The 11,591-nt window shown below is 40.5% G+C and overlaps 1 long non-coding RNA gene and 1 pseudogene across 4 annotated transcripts; one reads left to right on the top strand and one right to left on the bottom strand.

Annotated features, from left to right (window-relative positions):
- The first annotated feature begins 3,223 nt into the window (after window positions 1-3,223).
- Window positions 3,224-4,334, top strand: LOC116209164 (annotated as a pseudogene).
- Window positions 4,335-8,111: 3,777 nt separating this feature from the next.
- On the bottom strand, window positions 8,112-11,128 carry LOC116209372. 4 transcript variants are annotated; one of them, XR_004157204.1, is made up of 6 exons: window positions 10,680-11,128; window positions 10,454-10,569; window positions 10,060-10,182; window positions 9,787-9,917; window positions 9,112-9,241; window positions 8,112-9,008 (listed from the first exon to the last, which is right to left on the bottom strand). It is a non-coding gene; the product is annotated as an uncharacterized LOC116209372 (long non-coding RNA). The 4 variants fall into 4 exon arrangements; XR_004157203.1 differs by having other exon boundaries at window positions 9,112-9,213; window positions 9,787-9,877; window positions 10,680-11,127; XR_004157201.1 differs by having other exon boundaries at window positions 9,112-9,213; window positions 10,680-11,126.
- Between the last annotated feature and the right edge of the window lie 463 nt (window positions 11,129-11,591).

Here is an 11,591-nt window from a genome sequence, read left to right as displayed (position 1 = left end):
TAATGGAAGGAGAAAATGATGATGGGTTGGAGAAGGTGACTAAATCGATCAGAGGAAGAGAAAAGAAGAGAGAGGACCTTTTCTGTACATGTGTAGGGGCATGTAAAGGAGGGAGTTGAGAGAGAGAGCTCGAGAGCAAGAGAAAAATGAGAGAGTGAGAGGGAGAGCAAGAGCTCTGGTTTGCTGATTAGGAGATGCTTGCACTCTTGCTTACCTAGCCAAAAATGAAAAAAGGAAAAGCAAGAGGGGGACAAGGAAGAGGGCGATAGTAGCAACTTTTGAAGTGATGGGAGAGGAGCAACAAATGGCATGATGGAGAAGAAGAAGAAGAAGAAGAAGGGATGGGTGGTGTGATGGTGATGGGATGATGTTGCCGAAGGAAAGAAGATGGCGTGCGGAAGAAGAGGAAGACATGAAAGGGTTGCTTACACTCCACCTTGTTCAGCCATAGAAGAAGAAGAAGAAGAAGAAGAAGAAGAAGAAGAAGAAGATGAAGGGTTGGGACCAACGGTTCATGGGGATGACCTAGACATCCGAATTTTTAGTGAACTGCTCATGAACCTTTCAGTCGATATGATATTTTTCTTTGTCCCTATGTGGTTTGGGCATGTCCTCGTAAAATTTCAAGATTGGTCGACCTCGAAAAGTACTTGAAACAATTTTTCTTTAACAGCTAGCCGAAACCGAGTGATTTGGTCCTTATCTGTGAAGAAATCTTTAATTTTGTACTAACTGAGCCTAAAACATATCCCATTTTCTTTGATTTTCTGAATCGAAATCTAACGACGTTGGCCATGCTTGAAAAGAAGAAGAATCGAACTTTTTTATGGATTTTCTCCCTGAACAAGCAGAATCCGTCCCGGTTTAACCATTTTGTGCATGGTGCGCTAAAAAATTCATAACTCTCCCTTCGCATTGAATCTTGGGACGAGTGACCTGCCAAATCGAACATAACTCGATTTCCTAGGCCAAATATGGGAATCGCCATTTGAGGTTCAAAATTGATCATGATATGATCCAACAAATCCCATGCTTAAGCTGCTCTATTCACTATTTGGACACCTCGATTCCCATGAATTTTATCTCTCTGCTCAAATGGGCTCTCGAAGTCATTTTTGTGTTGAAATGCCCCGACTCATCAAATCTTGATCTAAAAATACAAAACTTGACTTTGGGATCCATGAAGGTAGTCATACTCACCGAAAAAAATGGTACAGAGATGTAGGTTCCTCTTTATCCACTGCTTTCGATTCGAATATTGATAATTCGTGTCTTAGTCTTCGGGATCAATTGTGTGCGCCAGAAAATTCCATATGTGATACTCGCCGTCTTCTGTTAGAGTTCTGGAGGGTCCTAGCCGAGAACTCTTGATGATCTTCAAGTACCGGTGGATCAAAATGAGGTGCTAACAGTCAGTACATAAATCTTCACCGAAAAAGTATCAGGACATAAATAGATACACAAAGGGGACTGTACATTCAAATCCTTTGTACAATGCACAAACCAAGGGACCCACTCTTATATCTCCTTCGAGCTCACTACTCCACCACATTCCCTTCTTACATCACACCCCGAACTCCTGAGCCTCCTATTTTTGGAAAGTAGACTGCAGCACTAGGGACCTTCTGATCAAAGGGTGTTGTTTTCGTATCGGGAATAGCCTAAGCATCGACATGTGGGTAGACCCTTGGATTTCTAATAACCCTCACTTCAAACCTCTGATTCCTGCCCTGGAGTCAATTCACAATATAATGGGTTAGCTACTTGTTTTTTTTTTTCAAGAACAAGAACCTGGAACCTCCCTCTACTTGAATAATTTTTTGACACAAATACTCTCTAGAGCGTTCTTAAGATCAAGTTAGACTCTTGCTTCTTTCCTGATAGATTATCCTGAGCCCTTGCCTCCGATAGAGTGCTCTCCACCAAATCATCCTATATCACTGATCAGAAACAGAGATTCCATTCCTCCCTCTCACTCCCACCGCATGTTCAAAATTGTGGAGGGCCAAGATACATGCAAGGCACAAGCTTCTCTTATGGAAGCTCATCACTTGCTCCCTCCCAACTTTTGACACTTTGCTCTAAAGATTCCATATCTCTCACTCTCAATGCTATCTTTGCCGTAATGCTCCGAAAAGTGCTGACCACCTATTCCTCTCTTGCCCCGTTTTCCATCATATTGTGTTCTATGCTCTCTTGGCCCATCAGAATTGAATCTCTCGGAATTTCCTCTTTGGTGGATTGTAACAAAATTCTATTGGGCATCAACAACTCTTTGCAGATTACATGAAATGACTAGTACAAATTCTTACCCCAAGCGGTTGTTTGTATGGATTTTCTTTGGCAAACTAGGAATTCAAACAGGGAAACAGTGGCACTTCTTAATACCCTTGAAGCAGCAAAAAACTACCAATAAAAGAGCCGAGAACTACAAGGAATCCTAGAGAGAATGTAACCTGGAGTCTTCCTCAAGAAGTCAGCCTGGCCATAGTCTCATTTTCCACTTTGACACTGCTATCAGGCCTCGCAATACATGGATTGGAGTTACCTGCACTTCATCCAATGGATTCCTCTTGCATGCTTGGACTTTTCGCTCAAGCAAACTCGACCCTCTCAAAGGTGAAGCAGCAGCTGCACTAGAAGCTATCAACTGTGCCCAAAAAATATAGACTAGTTCGTTGCTTCTTTCAGGCTATTCCATGGACGTGATTTGAGCTCTCTGTTATCCTTATCAAACCTCAGTACTGCAGGATGACTCTCTCTTTGCTTTGCTTATTGATTCAGCTATTGACTGTCTATTCTTTTTTGATCATTGGGATGTATCTTTATGTCCTAGACGCTTGAACTTTCTTGCATGCAATTTAGCTTCATGGGCAGCTACTTCTGATCATTTTGGGCCGGTTAACATCTCTGATCTCCCTGTGTCTGTTTTTGTTAGAGATGGAGATGTTAACAGGCTATGATGTGTTATGAGACCTTCCTCTAATGGATGAATTACCTTTAAAGCAAAAAAAAGAAAAAGGACCCATCCCCAATAGAGCAGTATCCTCTAATGGAACGAATGTTTCTAATTAACGTTCATAATCTCTTTCAATTCAATTGGCTCTCTGTTATTTTAAGATTTCACATAACAAAATTTTCCTATAAATACCTTCCTTTGCTGGTGTTTCTGCTCATTCACTTGCTCGTTTGTGATCATTTCCAGACAGTTATCCAGAAAACAATGGCTTCCATGCTCGGAATGAGGATGTTTTACCTAACTGAGGCCATTTTGGAGTTGTGTGCATCACAATCCTGGTCTCGGCTGCTTCACGAGCCACCGTCCATGCTCGACAGGCATGCACAGTGGATGACCAAGTACGGCCGTATCTACATGAGTGATGTCGAGATCAAAAACGGTTCAGGGTTTTCAAGAGCAATGTGGAGTTTATAGTCTTTTAACAGGGAGGGGAACAAGACTTACTGGCTAGGGATCAATGAGTTCGTGGACCTGACAAATAAGGAATTTCGGGCTTACTGGAAAGGCTACAAGGTATCCTCCAGTTCTAGGCAATACAAGAAGTCGCCATTCAAGTACGAGAATGAGACTGCTGTTCCGTCTAGCATTGACTGGCGAAAGAAAGGATCAGTGACTCCGATCAAGGACCAAGGCAAATGCGGTACATAGAAAAACATGTTTTTTCTTTTCCCCATATTTCAATAGTAGTTGTATTCGAGATCTACAACTTCCAAATTATATAGGGTGCTGTTGGGCGTTCTTCGCTGCGTCGGCCATGGAAGGAATTGCCAAGATCACAACTGGAAGATTAGTTTCTCTATCCGTGCTGGAATTAGTTGATTGCGATACAAAAGGTGAAAATCAGGGCAGTCGAGGCAGTCTCATGGACAATGCATTTGATTTCATCATTGAAAACAAAGGCCTCACTACCGAAGTGAATTATCCCTATGAAGGAGTCGATGGCACCTGCAATGCAACGAAGGCAGCATCCCATGCAGCCAGTATCACTGGCTACGAGGATGTACCGGAGAACAATGAATCAGCTCTTCCAAAGGTGGTCGCCGACCAGCCGGTCTCTGTTGCTATTGGTGCCAATGGCTCGGATTATCAGTTTTACGCCGGAGGAGTTTTCACTGGAGAATGTGGGACAGAGCTCAGCCACGGGGTCACTGCCGTTGGGTATGGAACAGATGATGATGGCACCAAGTATTGGTTGGCGAAGAATTCGTGGGGCACTGGATGGGGAGAGGAAGGGTGTATTAGGATGGCTCGGGACATCGATACCAAGGAAGACCTCTGCAGTATAGCCATGAAAGCATCCTATCCGACAGCTTGATTGGGTCAAAATAATCGATATTTCCTAGTTAATATATAAAGTTTTGAATGTCTTGGTGTACTCATCTCAGATATATATGCAAAGCACACATGGAATTAAAGTTTAACTGGAGAGATATATGAGCTCTCATTCTATAAAGCAGTGAAATTTCAGTTTGTCATTTCAAATCAGGAAGGGTATATTACCCATTTCTAACTTTGAGGTTGAATCGACCAGCTAAGGGTGAGTGGACCTGAAGAAGTATAAGCAGAGAGCAGGAGAGAGTGAAAGTAGAGAAAAACAGATCGAATATGTCTTCGGTTGCGATTTTTTTTCACCAAACAATGATGGTATTCAATCAACTGTAGCTTCTTATGGTGTCTTGAATATATAGTATGAACGTCATGTTCGGTGAACGTCTGGTGTTTAGAGTCTGCAGGATCTCATTCACTTCCAGAGCACGAGAACAATCTGCAGATATTTAAGCTGATACCATTTAAGCAGTTGACTCCATATACACGGTTGTGAAAATGGGCATCGTGTTCAGTCCAGCTAACTGAAACTGGTCGGCAGATTTTTGGAGGACACACAAGCTTGACAATTGTTGCAGTAGATGATGAGTTCTCATCAACCTGTTTCTTTAAGACCATTGTTCTGCTCAGGTCCCTTTTTCTATCGAAACCATGAAAAGTATATTGTCGAATATGCTGGATTCAGAATCCACTGTTATAGCCTCGGGATCTCATCCCAAAGCAGCGGTAGGGAGCTGTACAGTTTTACGACCGTCTGTTGTTGCATATCACCTCTTTCTACGTATTGGTTCTCTTAGGTAGCACTTTCAGGACCCCCATGGCTAAATCCTTTTATTCTTTTACTGGTTACAAAGCAAATCAATGAATGGCACAAAAAAGCTCCATAAGTGATCAGAACAGAACCCGGACCCTCTTCATCTGGATCGAGTGTGAGTGTTTAATTGGCTCATCGAATCCTCTTTAGGGCATCGACTAAATCTGATAACATATAATAGAAATCACCTCCTGGCAAGACCATGCCAATGCCGGGTCGAGGATTCGACTTCGTGATCTCATGAATAACGAAATCTGTTGTTATATGTGTGTGTCGATATATTTATGAGCATGCACAAATAGGGAGACTTTGTCACACCTTCCTTTCCCAAGAATACAAGCACGCAATCCCACATTGGATGAAGCAATCTGCTTAGACAAGTTTATATTTAACTGCCACTCAATTTCAACCGCCGAGCTCAGTAGCGTGGGCTTGTGACCTGAGCGGGGGCATCAAAGTTGATGGGACATGGGCTTGGTTACATTGTGTCGGGTCCGCTGCGGCCGTCTACTGGCCCGCCCGTTTCAAGCCGAGAGTTGGGATGTGTGGCCTGGGCGGAGGCCCGGGCTCTGCAGCCCCTAGAGTGGAGGGTACAGCGTGAGGCTGGCTTGACAGAGCAGCGAAAACCTCCCGCTCCCGGTAGTGGAAGGATAACGGGCCGGTGCCACTCGGACCCACTATGTGGCCCAATGGGCCAAACCCATCTGAACCATCACTTTATTTTTTATTTTTCCTTTTCTCCATAAAATTTATTTATCAGATTTACTTTTATTATATGTTCAAAAGGCTTTCTTTTTCCAAATTTCTCCCGACCTTATAAAGGATTATCGCTTGTGTATACACAAATGATTGATAAAATTATATATTCCTATCCACCTATCCTTTACATACCCTATAAATACTCTAAAATTCACAGCAGATGATTTGGAGCGGCATAATGATACATATACAATAATTTATTAATAATATTTTATAAGAAGACTTTTAAGGAATGTTATTAATGGAAAAATATATCCTAATATTTAGTTGTTTCCTTAGGCATGGACATGCATGCCTAAAGATGAACATTTACAATAAGAACACGCATTAACTGATACACAGCGGCCTCCGAACAGTCTGAACTACATCTTCTGCTTGGTCAGTGAGAATCCGGGACCAGTGATAGAGGCTGCAGAGACATAATACTGAACATTTCACCTGGTACTACACGAAATACCCCAATGGAACCAAGCCCATGTAACCAAGCTCATGCTCGTTATCAGATCCGTCAGCATCTTAATTTTGCTTATTAATCCTTCCTTGCCACGTCAATGTGAGGTAGGATCGTTTAAGATTTTCTCCCCTATTAGAGACAAATAATGGAAGGCAATTGTAACACATCTCTAAAATTCTTATTTTGAGACAAATACAACACGCGCCTCTTATTTGGATTTCAATCGTCTTTGAAGCACCTAAAACTAATACTTAATAAATAATAAATTTGTATTACAAATATTAGCAGCAAATAAGCCTTTCAACTCTAAAAAATTACTTTTAGAAACATATATTCAGAGGCATATAAAAAATTTGCCTCTAGATCCTTTTTTAGAAAGTAAAAGATTTAATTGCTTCCAAATCCAATCATATTTGCCTCTATATATTTTTTTAGAGGTAAAATATAATTATCTCTAAATCTAATTCTCATGTACCTTCAACTTAGTAAACTTTATCTAAAAAGCAGATAAACTGTTGAAAGTTTGAAGGATTAATGTTCTTAAACATAGAAATTTTATTTGATATTAATTAAAGGATATTCAAACTATTCTCTACAAAAGTAGATGTATTTTATTTATGTATACTTGTAAATTACGTTATGCAAATATTAAATAAATAATTGTGTATCTTACATCATCTATTGTGTTTTTATATGAATTTTTTATATGATTTTTTTTATAGAAATAATCTTTAAATTTACCATATTGAGGAAAAGAAAATACTATATATGTGAGATGTTTGATTCACTTTTATATTTATACTAGCCCTCAAGCAAGATTTCGCGCATGCGGTTGCTTTCGGGCTTGGAGGCCAATTTGTGTGAGAGCAGCATTGCTTTTCGCATTTGAATACCTACAACTGTCTTAATACAAGGGCTAAACATTTGCTAGGCAGAAATCGCGAACGTGCACTTTTTTTTTTGGTACAAGTCGCGATTCTGCCTAGCAAATGTTTAGCCCTTTGTATTAAGACATGTATAGGTATTCGAATGCAAAAAGCAGTGTTGCTCTAACACAAATTGAGTTTGCCTCCAGGCCCAAAAGCAATCGTGCACGCACGAAACGCATGCTTGAGGGCTAGTATGAACAGTTAAATAATGCAATGAATGGACAGTTAATTTAATAATTTAGTTTGTTCCTAGACCCGAGAGCAACGATTTGGAATGTTAAAATAATATCTAAGTTTGCTCCAAGGCTCGAAAGCAATCACGCACGTGCGTAGCTCACGTAGTGCATGTGGGTTAGTTGTAAAAGAAAAAAAATCACCATTGAGAAAGTTTTATTTCATAATGAGCTAATTCGAACTTAAATTAATCGGGATCAATATAGTTTCTAAATGTCAAGTGATGTATTTTAAAAAGAAAATATACGGAGGTTTTTGAGAGAGGCGCTCAATACTAGCCTTGGAGCTAACTTGATTATTGAGTTACCAGTACAAATCATTACAATTCTGGCTTCTACGTATTATTATTACCTATATTCGTATGAACAGAACATTTGAATGAAATTGCTAGGCAGCATCTCTGCATGCACCCAACAGAAAAATCTAATCGCAATGAATAACAGGCGCATGCCGAGTTGCTGCCTAGCAATTTCATTAGACTGTTCTTTACAAACGATTATCGATATTAATATGTGCAAGGCAAAACTGTAAATGTCTGTACTGAGAAATCAATAATCGAGTTTGCTCCAAGACCCGTAAGCAACGCGAGTATTATTTCTTTAAAGGGAAACAAAATATAGGGTATTTTATACATTGGAAATTTGCAGTACATTAGACTTTTACTCTCTTTGGGCTTGTCCTTTCAAAAGTACGGGCGATAGCTCCCTCTGGTTCAGTGAGCTTTGAGGGGTGTTGGTTCTTCATTCATTTGCAAATAATTAAGGGAAGTAATGAGTAAAGGAAGATGCCTTTCATAACATAATTGTTCCCTTCAATGAATCAGATGCGTATACTTGGTCCTTACGCTTCTGAAACTGGTGCAGACACATGAACTATGCAGAGTCCCTCAGGTTCCATGGCAGAAGCAGCAGACAACCATGCGTTCCTGCTAGAGTACTTCTCAATTTCTGTTCTACTTATTCATACTCCTTGCACCGAGTATTTGACTAGAAGTCTGTGCTCTTCTTATAGGCCCATGGTATAAGTTGGTTATATGGATGTTCATGTCAAAATTTAACAGGCAATGAGATCCTCTTGGACACCAAAATAATCGCCGAGAAATAGGAAGCAAGACAATGAACTGGAAACTGCCCCTCCCTCCCTCTCTACCGCTCATTCTCAAAGACGAGCTAAAAGCATGCTAAACTACATACAACTGTTTTTAATAGCTGATAGCAACATTCTGCAGTGCAACCAAAGAGGGCCGCTCCGGCAAAAGAGCTCACCATTCATCCCAGAGATAAATGCAGTTCAAGCATTGGGCCGTTGTTCTGATATCTGCAGTTCTCTAATGCTGTGAGTTAGTAAAGTGAGGTAGCCGTTCACGCTCAGAACGGACTCCCTTCTCAGACCTTGATGCTTACATATGTGGTTGGACTGAGAGGATTCGATGAAGCTGCTTCCACCATTGGCGAAGTAGATGCATGTGCAAATCTAACAAATTGTCATTAAATGTTGTTGTCCATCAATCCATTTGAAAACCCATGGCCACTTTGATGTAAATCAGCAAAAATCCTTAATGAAGAGAAGTCCAAACCTCTTTGGAAATCTGCCATATAATACCGCTAGGTTGAAACTGCCCCTTAACTGAAAGAAAAGGCCCTCCAACAGATGTTGCAACACTTTCAGAAGCCACTGCCTGAGCCAGCAAAGTTTCACAAATGGAACTGGATATCGCAACAAAAGGCATAAAAGATTGCAAAAGGAAAAGAAAGAAACATAAAATTGAATAGGTTAAATCTGCTGTAGAACAATCCTAGAGTATGTCCATACTATTCTTGTTCTCTATTTTCTCCCCTTCTTATAAATTAGGTCACGCCCCAAAAAAAAAAGAAAAAAAAAATATTCCCACGTTGCCACTAAATTTAGCAGAGAAACTGAACGTCAATTCCTCATTGTCCTCTTGGAAAGAGATTGCCCTTGGCCACTGAATTTACTTCTTCTTTTTTTTTTTTTTTTCCTTTTGAGTTACTAATTTCTGTGAACTTATAAGTTAATTACTGACTGGCTCACTCTAACATGGGTCGGTATGTGAAATGAGAAAGTCGATAACATGCAAAACTGAACTATCAAACCAATAAGTTTGCATTCAGATTAAATCAATATTCCAGTTTGCACTCATACACGAAGCAATCGAGGGCTGGCATATATTCAACGAAGACATGTTAGCTAGATGATCAGACAGAGATGAGATATCAACCATGTAACAAACCTGAGCTTTCTTTTCTTTTGCTTTACGCAGTATCTTCAGCTCTCTTGATCTGGCTTTCCCTTTCGCCTCTGTCTCTGTCTGAACCACGACACTAATATCGTAAGCAACCTGATCAATCACTGATGAATGTTCTGCAGTTGGACAACGTAGCGACTACTAAATGACCAAATCAGCATGTTCACTCAGTTATTACTGCAGCTGGAAACACAGAAACTTTTTTTCCGCATAAGTTCTCGCTAAATGATCTTAAGTATTGGGTTATTCCTGAAGTACCTTCAGATTGACAGCCCCAGCTGTGTCTGCTGAAAGAGAGCAACAAAGTGAGCAGACCAGAAGCTGTAACACTGTGCAGTGGCTGGCATCACCGTTAGCACCCCGCCCAACTCAACTGGGAGCCTACAGACAAACATAAACTTATTAATGATTGTCATCCAAATAATACTTACTCAAACATATGGAAAGAGAGACCAATCATGCCGGCATTGGAACCTAACATCCATTAAAAGACATGAATTTTCACCAAACTGTGGAGAATGAAGGACCACCTCAAGAGTAGCGCATTTCGGGCTTCCTCTCAGCATTGAGGAAGTATTTGCAAAAGAAACCATCAATGGGTTCTGACCCAGAAGTTCAAAACTGCTAAGAAACTCAGTTTACAACTACTGACCTAGAAAGAATTGAAGAGCCGTGAAATAGAAGAACTTGGCTCAGCAGTAGAGAGCCCCCTCAGCTTGGAAGCCGCCAACAAAGAAGTAGCGGCCAAACCCTTGCCAAAATCTGTACCTGGCAGTTGCAAATTTTTCATAAATCACGGCCTAACCCAGCCAAAATCTCAATTACAACAGCAAATTAGAAAGGGATTTTCAATTGTAAAAGCAATTTGAAGATCAAACCTTCGGCAGTTGGCAATTTTCCATCAATTCCGGCCTGGTGAAAAGCAGCTCTGTCTTCGGGGCGGGGGGAGACAGAGGTCACGGTTTGGTTGAGAGGAAACCACATGCTAACTGCTCAGCGTGGGTGATGGAGGCGGTGGCGGATGCACGGACCGCGAGGCGGAGAACAGTCGCGGCTACGGGTTCCACGGGAAGAGCAGCGGTCAGGAGAAAAAGCCTAAGCAATGGGCAGAGAGCTGCTGGAAGTAGAGCCAAGGATCGAGAAACGGCTGTGACTCCGGCAAGGACTACGTCGAATCCGTGGGATCATCGCGGTCAGAGAGGGCGAGACGGGGTGATGCCAGGCATAGCGGGAAAGCATTGGGGAAGACAATGAAGAGAGAATGGGAGAAACTGAAGCTCAGATCGTGGGTTGGGTGGGGGATTGGTTGGGGGGCGTTTTTGCAATTTCGTTAATTCTTGTTTGGAAGCAATGTTGCAATTTGTATAATATTTGGAAGAAATACATTGAGAGAATTTGAATAACGGTTGCAACTCAGGGAATTTCCTTTATTAATAGTATTAGATATTAATTATTTTGTTAATTTAAAATAATTATATAAATAATTTTACATATATTTATAAGAGCTTGACATTTTATTATGATATATAAATTGAACTTGTAATTTAATTCAAAGATACACTGGCGGTGAAATGGTAAAGGCATGAGATTAAAAATATTGTGCTAGAGGTCAAAAGTTTGAGTCGGTTCAAAACACAATATAAAGATGTGAGAGAGTTTAGAGTAAAATATATTGACAAAATTTATTTTTGAAAAAAAAACTATATAGAGCCAATTACCATAGTCTTGAATGACAAATTTAGTAGCAAAGTTTTTTGCTATATCTGCTATTGAAGGAAAATTTAATTAAC

Source organism: Punica granatum, chromosome 5 (assembly GCF_007655135.1).
Source record: "Punica granatum isolate Tunisia-2019 chromosome 5, ASM765513v2, whole genome shotgun sequence".
Lineage (NCBI taxonomy): Eukaryota > Viridiplantae > Streptophyta > Magnoliopsida > Myrtales > Lythraceae > Punica > Punica granatum.
The sequence above is the reverse complement of the archived record's forward strand: the minus strand, read 5'-3'. Positions and strand labels throughout refer to the sequence as shown.